This window comes from Coregonus lavaretus, assembly GCF_964263955.1.
Source record: "Coregonus lavaretus genome assembly, chromosome: 29".
Lineage (NCBI taxonomy): Eukaryota > Metazoa > Chordata > Actinopteri > Salmoniformes > Salmonidae > Coregonus > Coregonus lavaretus.
This window is the reverse complement of record NC_140016.1, coordinates 5,022,658-5,040,346: the sequence shown is the minus strand read 5'-3', so window position 1 is coordinate 5,040,346 and position 17,689 is coordinate 5,022,658.

Sequence of the window (17,689 nt, the reverse complement as noted above, 5' to 3'; positions counted from 1 at the left end):
AGCTGGGTCTGGCTGTGAGCGTGGGTACCTGGGAGAGCGTCCCTGGAAAGCTGGGTCTGGCTTGTGACGTGGGTACCTGGGAGAGCGTCCATGAAGCTGGGTCTGGCTGTGACGTGGGTACCTGGGAGACGTCCATGAAGCTGGGTCTGGCTGTGACGTGGGTACCTGGGAGACGTCCATGAAGCTGGGTCTGGCTGTGACGTGGGGTACCTAGGAGACGTCCATGAAGCTGGGTCTGGCTGTGACGTGGGTACCTGGGAGACGTCCATGAAGCTGGGTCTGGCTGTGACGTGGGTACCTGGGAGACGTCCATGAGCTGGGTCTGGCTGTGACGTGGGTACCTGGGAGACGTCCATGAAGCTGGGGTCTGGCTGTGACGTGGGTACCTGGGAGACGTCCATGAATCTGGGTCTGGCTGTGACGTGGGTACCTGGGAGACGTCCATGAAGCTGGGTCTGGCTGTGACGTGGGGTACCTGGGAGACGTCCATGAAGCTGGGTCTGGCTGTGACGTGGGTACCTGGGAGACGTCCATGAAGCTGGTCTGGCTGTGACGTGGGTACCTGGGAGACGTCCATGAAGCTGTGTCTGGCTGTGACTTGGGTACCTAGGAGACGTCCATGAAGCTGGGTCTGGCTGTGACGTGGGTACCTGGGAGGACGTCCATGAAGCTGGGTCTGGCTGTGACGTGGGTACCTGGGAGACGTCCATTGAAGCTGGGTCTGGCTGTGACGTGGGTACCTGGGAGACGTCCATGAAGCTGGGTCTGGCTGTGACGTGGGTACCTGGGAGACGTCCATGAAGCTGGGTCTGGCTGTGACGTGGGTACCTGGGAGACGTCCATGAAGCTGGGTCTGGCTGTGACGTGGGTACCTGGGAGACGTCCATGAATCTGGGTCTGGCTGTGACGTGGGTACCTGGGAGACGTCCATGAAGCTGGGTCTGGCTGTGACGTGGGTACCTGGGAGACGTCCATGAAGCTGGTCTGGCTGTGACGTGGGTACCTGGGAGACGTCATGAAGCTGGGTCTGGCTGTGACGTGGGTACCTGGGAGACGTCCATGAAGCTGGGTCTGGCTGTGACGTGGGTACCTGGGAGACGTCCATGAAGCTGGGTCTGGCTGTGACGTGGGTACCTGGGAGACGTCCATGAAGCTGGGTCTGGCTGTGACGTGGGTACCTGGGAGACGTCCATGAGCTGGTCTGGCCTGTGACGTGGGTACCTGGGAGACGTCCATGAGCTGGGTCTGGCTGTGACGTGGGTACCTGGGAGACGTCCATGAAGCTGGGTCTGGCTGTGACGTGGGTACCTGGGAGACGTCCATGAAGCTGGGTCTGGCTGTGACGTGGGTACCTGGGAGACGTCCATGAAGCTGGGTTCTGGCTGTGACGTGGGTACCTAGGAGACGTCCATGAAGCTGGGTCTGGCTGTGACGTGGGTACCTGGGAGACGTCCATGAAGCTGGGTCTGGCTGTGACGTGGGTACCTGGTAGACGTCATGAAGCTGGGTCTGGCTGTGACGTGGGTACCTGGGAGACGTCCATGAAGCTGGGTCTGGCTGTGACGTGGGTACCTGGGAGATGTCCATGAAGCTGGGTCTGGCTGTGGAGATGAGCCCCAAGGTCTTAATGGGACAGTTGACCAGCTGGGAAAGATATCACAGGCTGCCTCCGCCGACTATGTACAGCTGTCCACCTGCAGGAGAGGAGGAGGAGGAGGAGGGGAGGAGGAGGGAAGAGGAGGAGGAGGAGTAGGATAGGAGGAGGAGGGAGGAGGAGGCGGGGAGGAGGAGGAGGAGGGATTGTTATTTTGGAACACAACAAAAACCCCAACAGTCAAGAAACAAACACTGATCGTGTCCAAAATGGTACCCTATTCACCGTAGTGCACTATGGGTAAATATAGGCCCCTGGTGAAAAGGTAGTGCACTACATAGGGAATCGTGTGCCATTTTAGACACAAACACTGTTTGCATAAGTTATCTAAGCCAATTTATTCCACACATCCGCCAGACCTGGGTTCAAACAGAATTTGAAATCATTGTAAATACTTTAGCTGGGCTTGATTGAGCTTCCCTGGTGCAATGGAACCAATGAATAGTCCTAAAAGTGCAAATCCCGCTTTATGCACTCAATGCTGGGCTCAAGCAAATGCACAAAGTATTCAAAAGATTTCAAAATACTAGCCTCAGTCAGTGTGTTAAGTAGGCTACATTAGCTCCAAGGAGCGATGAATCATGATGGTTGCTGTAGACAGATGGCAAGAATTAAGGTTACACATTGTTTACAACAGACAGCCCTCTCTCTCTCTCTCCTCTCCTCTCTCTCTCTCTCTCTCTCTCCTCTCTCTCTCTCTCTCCTCTCTCTCTCTCTCCTCTCTCCTCTCTCTCTCTCTCTCTCTCTCTCTCTCTCTCTCTCTCTCTTCTCTCTCTTCTCTCTCAGCTCTCTCTCCTCTCCTCTTCTCTCTCTCTCTCTCTCTCTCTCTCTCTCTCTCTCTCTCTCTCTTCTCTCTCTCTCTCTCTCTCCCTCTCTCTCTCTCTCTCTCTCTCTATCTCCTCTCTCTCTCTTCTCTCTCTCTCCTCTCTCCTCTCTCTCTCTCTCTCGCTCTCTCCTCTCTCTCTCTCTCTCTCTCTTCTCTCTCTCTCTCTCTCCTCTCTCTCTCTCTCTCCTCTCTCTCTCTCTCTCCTCTCTCTCTCTTCTCTCTCTCTCTCTCGTGGGGCATTCTGCTGCACACCTCTGCCTCCAGGGCATGGCTGGGGCCCGAATGTTAGTTAATGAAGGAAGAGAGGGAGGGAGGGAGGGGGAAGGGAGGTTAAGGAGGGGAGAACAGGTGGGATAGAAAGTGCTGGATAGAAAGGGGTAGACAGAAAGGGGTGGGGCAGTTGGGGAAGAGGTGAATGCTGGTGTCCCAGTAGGGAAATTCCCATAGGCCACCTTATCTAAGAGCAGTTTTACGCTTTTCACCCTAATGTTTACAGTTACGATTTAGGGTTAGGGTACCTCAGGGAGCAACTTCTACTACCGGAAGCCTATGTCTGCATCCCAAATGGCACCCTATTCCCATATAAATGCACCATTTTTGTCTACAGATCTTTACCTTGAAGCTGACGTACTGCAGATGGTTGGAGTGCCTCTTGATGAGCAGCTGTGTGAGGTCTGGGTTGTGTGAAAAAAAGTGCTAGCTAGAACCTAAAAGGGTTCTTCTGCTGTCCCCATAGGATAACCCTTTGAAGTACCCTTTTGGTTCCAGGTAGAGCTCTTTTGGGTTCCATGTAGAACCCTTTCCCACACAGGGTTCTACATGGAACCCAAAATTGTTCTACCTGGAACCCAAAAGGGTTCTTTCTACCTAGAACCAAAAAGGGTTCCCCTGTGGGGACAGCCGAATAACCGTTTTGGAACCCTTTTCTACTTAGAGTGTACTGTTGAAAGCTGTAGTCTCTTTTATTAATATAGGTTTTGTGTTATTTATAAATGATTTGGGATATTGGAATAAGGCCCAAAATAAATAGTAATCCGAATAAGTGTCTTAAAATATAGAATCTAATAGATAAATTATTTATTTTGTACCTTTATTTTCACAGGGAGTCATGCTGAGACCAAGGTTTCTTTTACAGATGAGCCATGTGATTACATAAATATACCCATCAAAATCAATATGAAAAGCAAAACACAGCCATAGAAAACAAACACATTCTTCATTTAAAAATGTCCCTCAATCAGCTGTCTGTGTCACACCCTGATCTGTTTCACCTGTCTTTGTGATTGTCTCCACCCCCCTCCAGTTGTCGCCCATCTTCCCCATTATCCCAGTGTATTTATACCTGTGTTCTCTATTTGTCTGTTGCCAGTTTGTTTTGGCAACCCCTTGCGCCTGTCTTTCTCAAGTTCTGGTTTTCCAGTTTTGTCCATTCTGCCTGCCCTGAGCCTGCCTGCCGTTCTGTACCTTGTCACACCACAATGGATCGTTGACCTCTGCCTGCCCTGACCCTGAGCCTGCCGTTCTGTACCTTGTCACACCACAATGGATCGTTGACCTCTGCCTGCCCTGACCCTGAGCCTGCCTGCCGTTCTGTACCTTGTCACACCACAATGGATCGTTGACCTCTGCCTGCCCTGAGCCTGCCTGCCGTTCTGTACCTTGTCACACCACAATGGATCGTTGACCTCTGCCTGCCCTGACCCTGAGCCTGCCTGCCGTTCTGTACCTTGTCACACCACCCTGGATTATTGACCCCTGCCTGCCCTGACCCTGAGACTGCCTGCCATTCTGTACCTTTTGGACTCTGATTTGGATTACTGACCTCTACCTGTCATTTGCCTGTCCCCTGTTTTTGTAATAAACTTTTGTTACTTCGACACTGTCTGCATCTGGGTCTTCTTCTGAAACGTGATAGTCTGAAATGCCCTAGAGGGACCAATTCATCCAATTTTAGAGAGTTTTGGAGATTATTCCACAAGTAAGGTGCAAAATAACTAAACGCTGATTTACCTAAGTTTGTAGAGACCGACGGAATTTCCAGATAGCCATCCTGTCACGGTTTCGGCCGAGGCTGCTCCTCCTTGTTCGGCAGGCTTCGGCGGTCGTCGTCCCCGGAGTACTAGCTACCACCGTTCGATGTTTCATGTTTGTTTGGTTTTGTCTGTTTGTACACCTGTCCCTTGTTAGTGTTTGATTTGGTTGCCTATTTAGTTTTTCGTGTGTGGGGCCAGGTGTTATGTGGTATTGTTTATTGTCTAGCTGTTGCTCTCTGTACTACTCTCGTGTTTTGTTGTTTTTCGAGAGTCCGCACTGTGTGCGCTATCGTCATTTTACGCACTGTGGTTTTGTGCGTAATTTGTATTTTGCCTCCCGGTTGGGTTGGCTGTTCGCCTGTTTGGTGCTGCTTTTGTTTACTAAAGTCTGTTCACGAACGCCCGTGTTTCCTGCGCTTGATTTCCACACCGCATCTACACTCAGCTACTGACACATCCCTGAGACCGGGTACGGTCATTCCTACGTCTAAAGTTTATTAATTATGTTAAGTACAGCTGGAGTTTTTGTGAAAGAGCTTTATAAACACAGAGACCAATGCATCGCTCTAGGAGACTTCAAAGAGGGCCAGCATGCTTTCTGATACAGAATGCATGCGATGTGTCCTGAACCTGCTGCCCGTAATAAAGCGTAGTGCACTGTGGTAAACTGCATCCAATGGTTTCAGTGTAATTGGCAGCTGTATTCATATAGATGGTGTTGCCATAGTCTAAAGCTGGAAAGAATGTTGACTGAATTATCTGCTTTTATTTAGTGAGAGGCATGATCTACAGGTAACTGCCAAAATGAAGGAAATACCAACATAAAGTGTTTTGATAGGGCGCTGGGCCACCACGAGCCAGAAAAGCTTCAATGCGCCTTGGCATAGATTCTACAAGTGTCTGGAACTCTATTGGAGGGATGCAACAGTGTTCTTCTTCAAGAAATTCCATAATTTTGTGTTTTGTTGACGGTGGAAAACTCTATCTCAGGAATCGCTCCAGAATCTCCCCTAAATGTTCAGTTGGGTTAAAGATCTGGTGACTGCATATTGTTTACATCATTTTCATGCATATGGGGGCGTAGCCATGGTAGCCACAATAATGACCTGCCTAGCATTTTTATACATGACCCTAAGCATGATGGGATGTGAATTAACTCAGGAACCACACCTGTGTGGAAGCACCTGCTTTCAATATACTTTGTATCCCTCATTTACTCAACTGTTTCCATTATTTTGTCGGTTACCTGTATTTCTAAAGAAGAAGCCCATTTATATTCTCAGCTTTTTAGCTAACTCATCAGTATGCTTTAGCTTTTGGTCAATCCAGATGCCCAGATATTTATAAGAGGGGACACTCAATGTGGACACCATTCAATGTGGACACTATCAATGTGGGCACCATCCAATGTGGACACCATCAATGTGGACACTATCAATGGGGACACTATCAATGGGGACACTATCAATGGGGACACTTTCAATGTAGACACTATCAATGGGGACACTTTCAATGTGGTCACCATCCAATGTGGACACTATTAATGTGGACAATATCAATGTGGACACTATCAATGTGGACACCATCCAATGTGGACACTATCAATGTGGACACTATCAATGGGGACACTATCAATGTGGTCACCATCCAATGTGGACATATCAATGTGGACACAATCAATCTGGACACTATCAATGTGGACACTATCAATGGGGACACTATCAATGTGGTCACCATCCAATGTGGACATATCAATGTGGACACAATCAATCTGGACACTATCAATGTGGACACTATCAATGTGGACACAATCCAATGTACTTTATGTGTAAATCATCACATACAGCACATTTTTAAGTGTTTTGGAAAATAACACATAATTGGTTTTACCTGCATTAAGTACCAATTTCAGTTCAACAAATGCTTTCTGCAGGGTAATAGAGGCAGATTGTAGCTCAGATAGAGCCTGGTCAACCGTGGGGGCAACAGCATACACAACAGTGTCATCTGCATACAGGTGTATGTAACAATTTTTTGCAGATATAACAATAATGTTTATATAGACAGTAAAAAGTACAGGAACAAAAAATCGACCACTGTGGGACAACTTTCGTAATATCAAGGAAACTTGACTTAACACCATCAGAAAACACACATTGTGTCCTGTCTGTCAGGTCATTTTTAAACCTGTTACATGACGCCTGAATCAGTGCTTGACTTGGGCAGGTGTTCACCGTAACTGAGTACTGGCACCTCAAATTTGACTGTTAGCTCATGAAACTCTTAGTTTAAGAGGGTAAAGAATTCACAGACTCACATTAAGAATGACAAACTATTTGTTATATTATCGAAGTACATTAGTGTGGGATGAAGGCTTACAGCTTTCAATAGCCTACACAGCAAGCTGAGGAGAATTATAGTTTTTGGGGAATTATTTACATTTTAGCAGACACTCTTATCCACAGCAACTTACAGTAGTGAGTGCATATATTTTCCCCATGGGAATTGAACCCACAACCCTGGTATTGCAAGCACCATGCTCTACCAACTGAGCCACGCGGTCATGCGCTTGACGTTTCAGTGGATAATTAGGAAAAATCGTTTTTCTTTTCCAGCATCATGGGTCCAGGTTTAAATGCTGTTTGAGTGTCAATGCCATTGTTAGTCCTATTTATGAACCTGCATTACTGGTCCAACTGCTAGGCCTACTAGAATAGCCTTGGCCTTTATTCACATTGCATTACAGGTTGGGTAGGTAGGACCATAAACCAACACTACTGAGTGTCAGAATAGAAAAGAATAGAATGGAAAAGAAAAGAAAAAAACATGTCTAAGCCTAATCGACACAATGGAATTTGCTTGTGTACAGCTGTGAACAACGTAGGCTACAAAATATGAACTATGCTAAAGGTATTCACAGATCAGTGCAGATGAAGGGGAGACGATGATAGGGAACCAATGGATGAAAGCAGTTTAAAGCACCCCCAGGTTCATCACATGCTGCCCACGTCACCTCCCCTAGCTCATCCTCCTCTCTCTTCAGCAGATCCGCCGCAATTTGAACCGTGTGAAGTCAGCGTGAAAGACCACATCGACACCCTTAACAAGGAATGTCAATGTTTTTTATTTTAGTTACAGGTACATTACTTTTTGCGGCGATAAGGAGACGCTAACTTGCTAGTAAGCAAGCCAGGAAAGGCAACTTTCTCCAGCCGCTAAACAACTCCGAATGTCGTTTAATGCAACGTCAACACTCAACATCCTCAACTTAGCTACATGGTTATCTTCTAGTTAAACAGGTAAATATCAGAAAATGGTTTGTCTTGAAAATAACGTTTGTTTTAACTAATGTTAGCTATCTAGGTTCAGTAGCTAGTTTGTTGGTGGTGCTTGATTGGAAAACAACTCCCAAAACTGTAAAGCTAGCTAGCTCTTGATCATGACTCTCAGTAACATTACATTACACATAGGAGTCATTGGACGAAGACGTCTTCTTTATGGGGGAGTTTAGCCCCGACGAAAAATACTGTCGGCTGCAACTGTGTTAAACCCGTTTAGATGGAGTATTGGCTGTTTTGGCTTCCAGAGCCAATGCACCTTTAAAATGAACATGTAACTAGCTAAGGTCCTTGTACTATAAGGAGTAACGTAGGCTTTACTCCATTATTGGGCTAGCTATGCTAATATAGTATAGCTATGATTAAAATACAGATTGCACCTCACACGAAAATAAGTTACTGAACATTTGCTGTGGCGTCATAGTTATCTATTAAGCCAATGTGAGTAGAAATGTGAGTTATAGAGCTGTAATTTTCATTGAAAGCAAGTCTAAGAAGCTGTAGATCTGATGATGTGTGTTATTTTGATACCTCCCAGTTCTTAAGTTTAGTTTTTATGTCTTTTGTTTTCGGTTTTGTACACCAGCTTCAAAGAGCTGAAAATACAACACTTTTGGTTATTGAAAATATATTTCACAGTGCTTGTTTTGTCACATAAACTATTAGACTTTTAGGAACCAGGAAATGGCAGAGCGATTTCTGCATATTGCACCTTTAACGTTAGAAGTGCCATCCAATAAATACATTTAGCTACATGATGCAAAGCTAACCAAAGGACTTTCATGCCATGGCTAGCTAACCTAGAGGAGTCCTATGATGAAACTTTTTGTCTGAGGTATATGTAGCTAGTTCTGACAGTCCTAGTGTCCAAATTGTGCATACAGTGACCCTCCTGTCTGGTCAGTGTCAGTCATGATAATCTATTATGGCTTTGGGGCACCGAAAGGATTCCATTCACTATACAAACATCCTTTGTCATTGCAAGAAATATAAGAAGAGATAGCTAGCAAGGTAGGATCCTTGTAGCCCTCTAAACTGCTCGCATACGCGGGCATACAGCTCCCCCGGGACTGCCGCGCAGAAGAAATATCAGCATGCTCAGAGAAGAACAAGATTGAGCTTCACTCAGTTTTCCCCGTTAGTTAACACTATCAACGTTTCCCTTTACTGTGGGAATTGTTATCGAATCAACGTATTATGAGTCACTTTCAATGCAACATACTGAAACAAAACCAACTATGCAAGAGATTTTGTTGTAGGCTGAACGCATCGGAGTGGAATTCTATTGCATTAATAATATAATAATAATAATATACCATTTAGCAGACGCTTTTATCCAAAGTGACTTACAGTCATGCGTGCATACATTTTTTGTGTATGGGTGGTCCCGGGGATCGAACCCACTACCTTGGCGTTATAAGCGCCGTGCTCTACCAGCTGAGCTACAGAGGACCACGCATTGACACGCAGGACTCAACCCGTACTCTACGCAGACCGGTGTGCCATAACCAATCTGAGCTGCAGTAGGCCTATATGCAAATAGACCATTGCCATATATGGATCTGTGCCATTCACTTTGAACTGGACTGTTTTTACAGCATGAGCGGTCGTGAGTAGATGCGCTTGTTTTGAGATCAAAGCAAGAGCTACATGTAGCGACATGTGCACATTTGTACGTTTGTTCATATCCTTCGCTAATTAATGAGTTATAGATAATTTGTAGTCAGCAATGGGGGAGTGATTGCTTCCTACAAGAGCACAAAATGTGTGCATTTCTAGACATCTTTGAAAAGCAATTCAGGTGAAGAGATTTTTTTTGTCTTAAAGGGGCAGTGTTGTATTTTGAGACAGGCTTGAATAAGCTAAGTAGCCAATAGGCAAAGGGTAGTATAATTTGTCTGATTCTCTGTAATAATGGTATGGGAATAATGATGCATTTTATTTTGTAAAGTGGTTTCTTGCATCAAACAACACAACAACATTTTCAGTCACCTCCTTGTCTTAAGGACAAGTGGATAAACAGGTTAATGTCAAGCCCTGCATGTTTAAAACAAAAAAAAGTCTAATGGAATGTAGGCCAACATTGAACACCACACATTGGCTGCTACTGTAGGCTGAGCGATAGAACAGCTATTTCCATGTTAAAATGTTATGGGATGCATTTTTCTCCATTGTTTTTGATGGTAGGCCACTCTGGTAGTCCTACATTATGATCAAATAGCCACAGTAGCCTACTTGGCCACTGTTAAAACTGTAACTTAAAGCGGGTACAGCCTCAGTGTTCACAGTAAACGCGCGCCGGAAGTTGCACAGAATTTTCACAACTTTCAAGTTTGCGCTCAGTAGACCTGACATTTGCTCAGTGATTATCTTTTTTTGAGGGAACATTGGTTGTAGCTGCTTTTAGTAACGCTAGTATTTACAGTGCCTTCAGAAAGTATTCATACCCCTTGACTTATCCACATTTTGTTGTTACAGCCTGAATCAAAATTGATTAAATATTTTTTGGGAAAGACACACACCTGTTTATATAAGGTCCCACAGTTGACAGTACATGTCAGAGCAAAAACCAAGCCATGAGGTCGAAGGAATTGTCCGTAGAGACAGGATTATGTAGAGGCACAGATCTGGGGAAGGGTACCAAAACATTTTCTGCAGCATTGAAGGTCCCCAAGAACACAGTGGCCTCCATCATTCCTAAATGGAAGACGTTTAGAACCACCAAGACTTCCTAGAGCTGGCCGCCCGGGCCAAACTGAGCAATCGGGGGTGAAGGGCCTTTGTCAGGGAGGTGACCAAGAACCCGATGGTACTCTGACAGAGCTCCAGAGTTCCTCTGTGGAGATGGGAGAACCTTCCAGAAGGACAACCATCTCTGCAGCAGTCCACCAATCAGGCCTTTATGGTAGTGGCCAGACGGAAGCCACTCCTCAGTAAAAGGCACATGACAGCCCGCTTGGAGTTTGCCAAAAGGCACCTAAAGGACTCTCAGACCATGAGAAACAAGATTCTCTGGTCTGATGAAACCAAGAAACCAGGCACCGCTCATCACCTGGCCAATACCATCCCTACGGTGAAGCATGGTGGTGGCAGCATCATGCTGTGGGGATGTCTTTCAACGGCAGGGACTGGGAGACTAGTCAGGATCGAGGGAAAGCTGAACGGAGCAAAGTACAGAGCGATCCTTGATGAAAACCTGCTCAGGACCTCAGACTGGGGCGAAGGATCACCTTCCAACAGGACCACGACCCTAAGCACACAGCCAAGACAACGCAGGAGTGGCTTCGGGACAAGTCTCTGAATGTCCTTGAGTGGCCCAGCCAGAGCCCGGACTTCAACCCAATCGAACATCTCTGTAGAGACCTGAAAATAGCTGTGCAGCAACGCTCCCCATCCAACCTGACAGAGCTTGAGAGGATCTGCAGAGAAGAATGGGAGAAACTCTCCAAATACAGGTGTGCCAAGCTTGTAGCGTCCTATCCAAGAAGACTCGAGGCTGTAATCGCTGCCAAAGGTGCTTCAACAAAGTACTGAGTAAAGGGTCTGAATACTTATATTAATGTGATATTTCTGGGGGTTTTTAAAAATACATTTACAAAAATGTTTAAAATCCTATTTTTGCTTTGTCATTATGGCGATTGTGTGTAGATTGATGAGGGGTAAAAAATACAATTTAATCAATTTTAGAAGGCTGTAACAACAGAATGTGGAAAAAGTGAAGGGGTCTGAATACTTTCAAATGCACTGTATGTAGTGACTGGGTGTATATTTGTTTTAATGTCACATACACTAGGTGCAGTGAAATATGTTGTTTTACAGGGTCAGACATAGTACCTTGCCACTTAAGCAAATTAGGGTTAAGTGCCTTGCTCAAGGCCACATCAACAAATGTTTCACCTTGTCAGCTTAGGTATTCGAACCAGCAACCTGTTGGTTACTGGCCCAATACTCCTGGCCTCAGGCTACTTTCCGCCCTGTGTAATTAATAATTTCACCATGCTCAAAGGGATATTCTATGTCTGCAGGTTTTTTTTTAAACCAATCTAACAATAGGTTCCCTTCTTTGCGAGGCATTGGGAAACCTCCCTGGTCTTTGTGGTTGAATCTGGGTTTGAAATGCACTGCTCGACTGAGGGACATTAAAGATAATTGTATGTGTGGGGTACAGAGATGAGGTAGTTATTCAACAGTCATGTTAAACACTATTATTGCACACAGAGTGAGTCCATGCAACTTACTATGTGACTTGTTATGCACATTTTTATTCCTGAACGTATTTAGGCTTGCCATAACAAAGGGGTTGAATACTTATTGACTCAAGACATTTCAGCTTTTCATTTGTAATTCATTTGTTTTAAAAAATATTTAAAAAATACATGATTCCACTTTGACGTTATGGGGTATTGTGTATATATGCCAGTGACAAAAAAATCTCCATTTAATCCATTTTAAATTCAGTCTGTAACAACAACATGTGGTTAAAGTCAAGGGGTTTGAATACTTTCTGAAGGCACTCTACACACCAGCGTTGCTGGTAATTAGCTTTGCAAAAAAATATAATAGTCCGCCAGAAGTTAAATAAAATTCAATTTCGACTTAATGTCGATTGATTTTAGAGAAAAACATCTAATGGAACATGTACTTAAACAGAATTCCAAAAAGTGGGTCTGTTGTAGACCCATGCAGTTCCTCAGCGAGGTCACTTCCTCTCCGCTTACCTCATGTCAAAACAAAAGTCCCCCACAAGTTCTTGCTTTTTTTTGTGCAGGTATGGTGTATGTGCAGGACTTTTATTTTGACATGAGGTAAGCGGAGAGGAAGTGGGTCTGTCACAACGGTAAATGTAATAACACCGGTAAATAGGCCTCCTGTAGCTCAGTTGGTAGAGCATGGCGTTTGCAACGCCAGGGTTGTGGATTCGATTCCCACGGGGGGCCAGTATGAAAAATGTATGCACTCACTAACTGTAAGTCGCTCTGGATAAGAGTGTCTGCTAAATGACTAAACATGTAAATGTAATAACCTTTCTATTTGTAATACGTTTTTGATTTGCAATGTAATACCACCTACTGCCAGTTACAAACACCGCCACCTACTGCCAGTTACAAACACCACTACCTACTGCCAGTTACAAACACCACTACCTACTGCCAGTTACAAACACCCTCACCTACTGCCAGTTACAAACACCGCCACCTACTGCCAGTTACAAACACCCTCACCTACTGCCAGTTACAAACACCGCCACCTACTGCCAGTTACAAACACCGCCACCTACTGCCAGTTACAAACACCGCTACCTACTGCCAGTTACAAACACAGCCACCTACTGCCAGTTACAAACACCGCCACCTACTGCCAGTTACAAACACTGCCACCTACTGCCAGTTACAAACACCGCCAGTTACAAACACCGCCACCTACTGCCAGTTACAAACACCGCCACCTACTGCCAGTTACAAACACCGCCACCTACTGCCAGTTACAAACACCTCCACCTACTGCCAGTTACAAACACCTCCACCTACTGCCAGTTACAAACACCGCCACCTACTGCCAGTTACAAACACCTCCACCTACTGCCAGTTACAAACACCGCCACCTACTGCCAGTTACAAACACCCTCACCTACTGCCAGTTACAAACACCGCCACCTACTGCCAGTTACAAACACCGCCACCTACTGCCAGTTACAAACACCGCCACCTACTGCCAGTTACAAACACCCCCACCTACTGCCAGTTACAAGACAAACAAACTCATGTCCATCATACAGTAATACACATACATACATTAGAGACACTCACAAGCACACATTTGAAATGTATTCACACACACACGTAACACTTTACTTGAGTATTATTATTATTAATCAAGCTTATTATTATGTTATCCGGTGGTTATTACTCCGGTGGTGTGTACCAACTCTTTTGATGAATAACATAACTTAAACCATTCATATAATAACATACCAAAATCAATGTTTTGATGTAGTATGTCCCTCATTTTGATGGACATGGAATAGTCCCAAAGGTGCAAAACCCATCAATCTGGCATTCCATTCAGGCTCAAGCCAACGCTCAAAGGATCTGTATGACAGATCTGGATGGCACCAGGGCAATTGGTGTCATTTTAACATGTTGACTAAACTTGCCTGGAACCAGAAGACTGGCATTAGCGCCACAAGCTAACACCTTGGCTTCAGCTCAGCAGAAGCAGCTCAGTCTTTTACTGTGCATAACTAACCCACTCAGTAACACCAGCTCAATCCAACCAGATAGTTGTACCATAAAATAACTTGTAATACTGTAATGAAAACAGATTGATGTTGTATTAATAACACACGCATACAGTCACAGGAACACACGTGACAAAATAACACACATACAGTGGCGACATTTTATTTCAAAATAACTATATTGTATAATGGAAACATGTTTTTTGTTGTCACCGTACACAATCCTTGGACACACTAAACACAGAACAGGCTTGGAGCAGGACAGGGTCAGCCTTGCCCTTGTAGCAGTTAATGGGCAAAGTGCCTTACTCATGGCCACCAAGGCAGTAGGGGAGGGAACCTGAAAGGCAGTAGGGGCTGGCACCTGAAAGGCAGTAGGGGCTGGCACCTGAAAGGCAGTAGGGGCTGGCACCTGAAAGGCAGTAGGGGAAGGAACCTGAAAGGCAGTAGGGGATAGAACCTGAAAGGCAGTAGGGGATAGAACCTGAAAGGCAGTAGGGGAGGGAACCTGAAAGGCAGTAGGGGAGGGAACCTGAAAGGCAGTAGGGGAGGGAACCTGAAAGGCAGTAGGGGATAGAACCTGAAAGGCAGTAGGGGATAGAACCTGAAAGGCAGTAGTGGAGGGAACCTGAAAGGCAGTAGGGGAGGGAACCTGAAAGGCAGTAGGGGAGGGAACCTGAAAGGCAGTAGGGGAGGGAACCTGAAAGGCAGTAGGGGAGGGAACCTGAAAGGCAGTAGGGGATAGAACCTGAAAGGCAGTGGGGATAGCTTCTTAAAGGCAGTAGAGGAGGGAACCTGAAAGGCAGTAGGGATAGCACCTTAAAGGCAGTAGGGGCTGGCACCTGAAAAGTGATGAAGGTGTAATTAAAGATATCTGAGACCTACAGATTTGTGTAAGCTCCTTGTGCTAATGCTTACACATAAGCTGGTATGTTAGTATATGATTGGTTGAAGAAATTATATTATTCATAAAGTTGTTACTGTGATGAGGTGGTGATGAAGAAGTCAGGCGCAGGAGGGTAAATCACAGAATAACAGGCTTTAATCCGCAAAATACAGGTTTACGCAGAAATGCGTTAAACACACTCTAGGGCACAAAACAGGCGCACTGGAAAATACAAGGCACACTGGAAAAATACTCCCGTCGATACACAATACACGAGCTCCACCGAGCTTCACTAACCTCCACAATAAACAATCACCCACACAGACAAGGAAGCAGAGGGAACACTTATACCATGACTAATGAGGGAATAAGGAGCAGGTGTGTGTGATTTGAAGACAAGACAAATGGAGTGATGATAAATGGATCGGCAGTAGCTAGTAAGCCGGTAACGCCGAAACCTGCCCGAACAAGGAGGGGAGGCAGCCTCGGCGGAAGTCGTGACAGTTACTCACCGGATAATGTAATAACCACCGGTTAATGTAATAACTTATTACATTTAGCGGAAAAAGGTTATTACGTTTACATTAAACTTTTTATTACGTTTACTGCCAAGTTATTGCATTTACCAGGCTTATTACTACATAAGTTATTACAAATAGAAAAGTTATGACATTTCCGGTGTTATTACCTTTTACCGTTGTTACAGGGTTTACAATAGACCCACGTTTGGGAAGTCTGTTTAATTTATGTTCTATTAAGATGTTTTTTCTCAGTTTCTCCCCGGAGTCATTCCACCTCAAAACGGATTTCGACACCCACCATCTCAGATTGTTCTGAAATCGTTTCTTTAGTTAGAAAGATAAGATTAGTATTCCTGACGCATTATTTTGTTGATATGATTTGATCTCTGAGTAATTAAGCTATTTGATTGCACCCAAATTGGCCATTTTAATTTATAGGTTTCATATAATAAAGTATAAATATAGTACCTAACATCCAATTGGGACCGTTACTTCTTCCTAACAATATGTCAACAAAATGTTTTAGGAATGCTAATCTTTCTAACTACAGAAATGATTTTAGAACAATCTGAAATGGTGGGTGTCATGGCTTGCTGAAATGACACGGCAGAGTAAGATGAAATAGATTTTTATTTAGCTTCTGGTGGACTATTCTCTTTTGGTTCCTTGAAGTCAGTCATGGCAAGTGGAGGGGCAGGGGCATGATCAAATCAGATGCCCTGCCACACAATGATGTAGCCCCTGCCTGTCTACTGTCCAAGCAAGGAAAAGTCCCTCCTTTTCTACCGTCACTGTCAGTTGCTCTTGAGCAGGAAGAGCAGCAGGGAACATATTTTCGACTTGTTGCTGTATCTCCATCCAAGTGATAAGCAAGATTTTGTGGAGATCCAATGCGTTCTGTTTGGCCTGGTATTCGATAGCTACTGTACAATATGGATTGATCCTCAAAACTGCAGGAGTGCAGATTTCTTTTCGGAGATATATACGAAGCTGATAGGTAAGTAGCTAAGTGAGAAACGTATGGATCAGATAGATTTAGTAAATAAAACATTTCTTCGTACTTCTCAGAGTATGATGGAGATATATGGGATGTTAGCTAGGAAGGAGGGGTATGATATAGTCTCTGAATGACATGTAGGAAATAGAGCTAACATTTTAGTTTTGGATCTAATGATTTATTGAGATAGGGGCTACTGCACCTCAGCCCATTGACCAATCCTTATCTTGGATTGTATGACAGCAATGGAATATAGGGCTGTCCCCGACAACAACAACAAATCTTGGTCGAGCAAGAGTCTTCTGCTCTTTCGACCAATCGATTGATCGAAATGTTAAAACGTGCATTTTTTTCCCCATGTATAGACACATCCTATGTGTTTTAATCAAATCAACTATATGCGCTGAGTTAGTCTGATGCTTTAAGTGCACTGTTTGTAAATAATTACAAACACACAAATGACTAGAGGGAGTACGACCGCAATTGACTTGATTGTGCAGGGATGGGCTCAGACTTGCTGCGCTGTGTAAAAAAAAAAAAAAAAAAAAGACAGCCAGTGACTGTTTGACCCGGTGACTCTCTCTCTCCTCCCTGCTTCAGCGGCCACCATTGAAACATCAACAGGGTTTATCGCGCTGTCCGTGTGGCTGAATCTGCAACATAATTACAGACAAGTTCTGTTACGGAAATCCCTCATTTGTTTAGGAAAAACATCCCCTCAACCCTTGCTCTCTATAGGTGGCACATGTATGTATCGTGACTGTGACCAATAGGTATCATAATAAATTGGTTGTAACAAACTCCGAACACCGTGACACGTGTGAAAACAAAATGGAGGCAGAGGACATGACAAATAAACTCGAAACGGGGGAATGTGTTTACTGGTTGCTCAGGAGGTAAAGGGGAGGTCAGATGTGTGGAAGAAATGTGACTAGTTGTGGAAAAATACTGGAGATCAAGAAAAAATAATGTAAGGAGAAGCGGTGCGTCATATTATGTGTGCCAAACAGGTGCTGTTCGATTACAATATAATCTTTCTGACCGTTTGGAATAATGTAAGCAACACTAAATAAGTTATAAGCGTACCAGAGAGTCTGTAACATTTTTTGGTAAAGCCTTTATTACAGCAAAGACTAAAAACAGTCATTTGTGAATGCAATTTACGAAATGGAACGGTTTATTTATTGTTTACTCTA